The sequence below is a fragment of the Pipistrellus hanaki genome (genome assembly GCF_964339955.1).
Source record: "Pipistrellus hanaki genome assembly, chromosome: 2".
NCBI lineage: Eukaryota > Metazoa > Chordata > Mammalia > Chiroptera > Vespertilionidae > Pipistrellus > Pipistrellus hanaki.
Window position 1 is genome coordinate 86,618,939 of NC_140504.1, and position 6,000 is coordinate 86,624,938.

The window sequence follows — 6,000 nt, forward strand, 5'->3', positions numbered from 1 at the left end:
TTCACTAAGAAGGCACTTTGATAGAATTATAACAGTATCTCTCTTATCAATATATTCTCAAGTCCAATACCAGTGCACAGTACAAAAGTGCTATTCCAGATACATATTCCCTTCACTGATGGACCCTTTTTCCTTTAAATATTTAGTATTTATTGAATATAGAAAGAGTAGAGCTTTCAAACTAATATAATTTCTCAATTCTCTTTTTCTATATTAGAGCTCTCAATATTATCACTGTCTATTATAAGTTCTGTTGCACCTTAACTGTAGGCTTTATGTGTTTGTCAGAATAGAAATTCCCCTTTGCTACTCCATTAACTTCTGTTTTTATTGCCCTCTTTTTCCCTGCAGCTGATCAATACAATGTTAGAATACACACTCTAGCAGCTTATGTTATTGCTTTCCAACTTGTCACTAAAAGGATGTATGAGGGTACTAGATTGGCCAAACAACATTTTTTTCCTCCTGCTCCTCATCATTGAAAAGCATTTTACTCATTAACATCACAGTCTTTTGTTCTGAGGAAGACAAGGTACCATAATAGAGAGTCAAACATTTATGTCTACACAAAGAACTTGTCTCCATTGATTGAACTCAAATCACTCCAGAATTTAAAGAAAAGGTGGTCTTCTTCATATTTGAACATAAAAAATCAATTCTTTTTCTCTGTATTTCATGTCACAAAATATAGTCCCTATTTCTAGGTAGTTTTAGTCCATATAAAACAAGTAGATAAGTAAAAATATTCTATTTTGGAGTCAAAATGAATGATGCTAATTTATTATTCAGTAAGCGAAATATTATTTTAGTGGTCACTATGATATGTCAATGATAAATTCTGTCATTTTCTCTTATAAATGTTACTTTTCATTCTGTACGTTTAAACTTTGACTATATGGCACTTTATGATAAAAACATACTCACTCCTAATTGGCTGGTGGGCGTGGCTTGTGGTGGAGTGATAGTTAATTTGCATATTACTCTTTTATAGGCTACTTCTCCTAACCATATTAGCTATGGTAGATTAATTGTTGTAACAAGTGAGTACTATATCTCACTGACTAAGGGGAAAACAAACAAACAAGTTTTCTTTATTTTTCATATAATTGTGCACTGCAAATCAGTTGAGAGTTCCCTATTTCAAAAAGATATTGGCTTTTTCCATTCTGCAGTCCAGCCATTCTTTAGAGTCCTGCATATTCACTAGACCTCTGAATCTGTTTGGCAACAAGAGAGCATGTGGAGAATCTCAGAATAGGTTTTTAGGGCCCACTAGCAATGTTGGAATCATGGCAGCAGAAATTAAGTTTCTGTTTAGGAAAACCTCTGTGCTATACTAAGAAATTTGGATTTTGAAGACTTTTGAAGTGTGTTAAGGTTTTTAACATCAGTTGTACAATTAAGAAACAACACTCTGGCTTCTCTGTAAATTATACATGTAAATTGAGCAAGGTCACCACAAAGAAAATATTGTCAAAAACCGGGTAATAAATCATGATGTTTTGGATCATTAACCTGAACATGGGTAAGAAGAAAAGGGAGAAGACTGAAAAAATCATATTAAAGAAACAAGAGGAGCCGGTAATGATTGGAGATTAGTGATTAGAAGTAAAATAATACAGGCAAGTGTCTAATTTTCATAATGGGATGAAAATTTATAATTTAATAAGATATGTGGTTTTGTAAGGAAAGTACATTAGAAGAAGGATTTGAGTGTTTGAGGGCATAAATGGAGATGCTCAGGAAGTTTTTGGCTTTGTAGTTTTATAGTTCAAGAGAAACATAAGGGCAGAAACAGAGACTTAGAAGGTATCACTTCATTGATCCAAATTATGATAAAGGAATAAATAAGAGTAAATGTATTTCATTATTTTTATAACACTTAAATTATACTTATTAAATGCGTTCTTTTCATAAAATAATATGTGAAATTATAGGAACTGAAAGATCAGATAGAGGCCGAAAACAAGGACTACAGGTTTTATTAGAGAAGTACTTGACGGGATGTCTCACAAGGGGAGAGCAGCAATACCTGCAGAGGTGAACATGCCTTTTGAGGGAGGAATGGGGAGGAATGGGGGCTTAGTGTACTCGGCACGCGTTGATTGGTGGCTTAATGTATGGTCCATATAAGGTACATAGTCACTCAGGTCTTTAGGGACAGGGCTTAGGGTACTTGGCAGGTGCTGATTGGTGGCTTAATGTCTATATAAGGTACAGTTAGTCACTCAGATACTGAGGAAAAAGGGCTTAGGATATTTGGCAGGAGCTGATTGGCAGTTCAATGTACAGTCCATATAAGGTGCCTGGTTAGGTACTCAGGTATTCCAGGCCGCAGGTGCAGGTTACGTCATATTCCACCCACCAGTTGGGGGAAGGGAGGATCTATCAGGAATAATGTTTAAGTGGGAGATTTTAAACATGTTGAAATATTGAAGAAAAGCTAGTAAAAAGAAAAAAATGTTTTTAACTAGTAGATAAACCAGCAGTTATTGAGATGAAGACAGTTAAAATTCAAATAAACTGGTTGTTATTTCAATCAGAATAGATAGAACTCAAGGCAAAAGTAAGAGAATTTGTCTTGGCAATGAAAAGGGAGGCTGCTTCCTTTTTTGATGAGAGGAGAAGTAAGATTTGCATAACAACCAAGAAGATTTTGAGAATTAATGAAGTTCTCCTGGTTGGCATTTCTCTGTAAAGCAAAATGGAGAGTAATGGGAAAGGTGTTTGACAAGTGTGATATTTTAAAAGAGATACTGTTAAATGGAGGAGAAGAATTCGTTAGAGAAGATATACAAGGGATTCAGTATTCATTTGTGAAAACCGTAAAAGAGAACCAGGCTATGGCATAAAGGGGGATAGATCTACTCCTATGAGCAAATAATATAAAATAAAAAACATAATGATATGTAGCATTTGGAGGAAACTTTAGGAAGAATACAGTTTCAATATAGACAGTACAAGGATATGGAGCTGTAGAATGCACATCTTATACAGGAATAGACAGGTTAACATCCCCAAATGGCTCATTTAGTGGAAGATCTAGTTTAGTGGAAGGAGAAAGAAGCTTCTTTGTTATTTGGGTCATAGACCATCTAAATATTAAATGTTTTGATGAAGGCTTTTGAATTTATTCTGTCAGTGCTGATGTTCCAAGAAAACAACAAATTAGTCTTATTAAATTTTGAGGGAAGAAAAAAGGAAGAACATATTTGAAGATGCATTTCAAATGATTTTGGCGCTTCTCTTGTTTCAAAATAAAGATATTTCTTTCTTGAATTTACTCATGCATAATCATAAAAATTATTAATAATTCTAATGGGACTGCAGCTACCAGAGAAACAAAGATATATAAAACAAACAAAAAAATTGCCACCAATGTATTTCAGAAACTTGAAATAATTTTCACTAACTAAATTCTAGTTGTACTGGTTAAGTAAAGAAAGTGTTGACATTTCGCACATTTCTATCTGTCCTGAGCAGAGCAAATGTAAGATTTTTCTTTTGCCTTCATATATTGCTATATGAAGAAACTCAGATCATACATGTTTTTTATTTAAAGGGTATGGTCTCTTTGAGGAAACTGGATTTCCAACACCCTCTTTTCTTTATCCTAACAGTATTCTCTTTATAAATACTGTAAACAATAAACTCTGATAAAGAACCAAACTGGAAATATGAAGGAGCATGTAGAAGAATTTGTACATTTTATATTTAAAAATATAGAATCTACAACTTAAAGGCTGTAGCAAAATTTTAAAAAAGAAAAATGTTGCAACAGTAAATATTAGGAATATGGGATTTTTGTGTTCTTTATTCATGTAATAGGTATAGAATGAGTCCTACCTGAGTTCATAATAGGTGAATTAGATAAGGCCTCTGGGAATTGGGATAGGAGCTGAGAGTATTAAGCTGTAGGTAACCAAGCCCTGAATGAAAAGTTAACTGAAGGAAGGTCAATATACACAATGTGTCTCCTAGGAAACATCAGGATTAAATAGCTCTTCTCATACAATACTAAATAAAATGGGAGTTGTATAATTGTATGGTTCCCCTGAAAATACATCCTAAAAGCAGAAATAAAGGAATATAATTTCATAATTCAAAACAAAAACATAACTTTGGAAATATTTTTAACAGAAACCTGAATACATTTTTAGAAAACAAATTGTCATCAATGCATTGTTTCTAAGGAAAATCCATTAGGAAAAATAAGACACATGAAAACATACCAAATTTAAACCAACAGGAAGGAGGGATACATAAGAAACTGGATGATATAAGAATGAAATTCAAGGGGAAAATTCCAATAGTAGATTGAAATATATTTTGGAGTAAGAAAAACATTACATGAAATGCATAGGGAATTTTTTTTTTTTTAAAGAAAGAAGCAAAAATGATGAAAGAGGAACTCTAAGAGAAAACTTTCTTAGGAAAATTTTATTTTATATATGTAAATCTATGGTTGATAGTTATATTTTCTGAAATTGAAAAATACTACTTTTAGAAAATATTCAGATAATGAAATATATAGAGCTCAGGTCCTAATCCAAAAATAGGTAGTTGCTCACATACTTAATTTTCCTGAACTGACCTTACTGGTTTTCAGAAAATGAATTAATATGTTTTTATTTATTGTACTTTATCACCATCAAAAGTTGTACTAATTAAAAAATAACAAATTTAGAGAGACTGACATGGCTCAATGGTTAAGCATCCACCTATGAATGAGGAGGTCATGGTTCAATTCTCAGTCTCAGCACATGTCCCAGTTACCCGGCTCAATCCACAGTCCAAGATGTGCAGGAGGCAGCCAATTAATGATTATTTCTCATTATTGATGTGTGTGTCTCTCTCTCCCTCTCCCTTCCTCCCTGAAATCAACCTATAAATCTATTATCTATCTATCTATCTATCTATCTATCTATCTATCTATCTACCACCTATATCTATATCTAATCTATATCTATATCTGACCTATATCTATATTTAATCTATATCTCTAGCTATCTATAGCTATATGAAAAATAATAATGAATTGAGTGATCCCCAATTAATGGCAACAGAGAAGGAAGGGGAGCCTGCATAGCATCAGCAGTGGGAATCAGTGGGAATTCAATCCACCTGGGGGGTCCAGACTGCATGAGGGATTTTGTTGTTTCAACACCAGCCTGGAAAGTTTGCTCTGTTCTGCATCTAGGAGAGGGGACATGTGGCAATTATCAGGACCTGTGGAGGAGTCTGATTGGTACACCCAGCAGTGAATCTGAGGAGTCCTCTATTCTCTGGAAGAATTTGGGCATAGAGCCAGAAAGTGGATGGACAGTTTGGCTTGGGAAAGAGGACAAGTCTTGCACCACTCTAGCACTTGGGCTGTGACCCTCCCACACTTGCAGAAGGACTAGTTCTTCCAAGTCCTGCCATGACTAGAGGCAAAGGGGAATGGCTCTGGGTTGGAAATCTGCATTCATGTCGCTAGGTCTGATGAGGGAGGACTTGGACATTTGGCCTGGTCAGAGGCCTCATTAAGCAGGGGACAGATGCATTGAAAAATTGGAGTGCCAAGTGAAGTTGATCTTATCCTATTTTATACTAGAGGCCCAGAACACAAAATTCATGCACTTGGCAGGGTCTTTCAGCCCAGACTGCACCCTCTCACAGTCCAGGAGCCCTTGGGAGATGTCCAACTAATGACTTAGGTCTGTTTCCCTTAGCTGGTAGTCAGACATCCATAGCACTGTTGCGGGGACAGGAGAGGTTTCTGCCATTGCCATTGCGCTTGGCTCAAGGCTTCTGGCTGAGTGGCACTCCCCTGTGGTGAGCTCCTGCGTTGAGCGTCTACCCCCTGGTGGTTAGTGTACATCATAGTGACCAGTCATTCTGCCATTTGGTCAATTTGCATATTAGCTTTTTATTATATAACATATTTTATCCCTTCCAGCTTGTGGGGTAGTGAGAGCTGCCAGGGGGCTAGGCAAAGCTGAGGCATTGTGGCTGTGT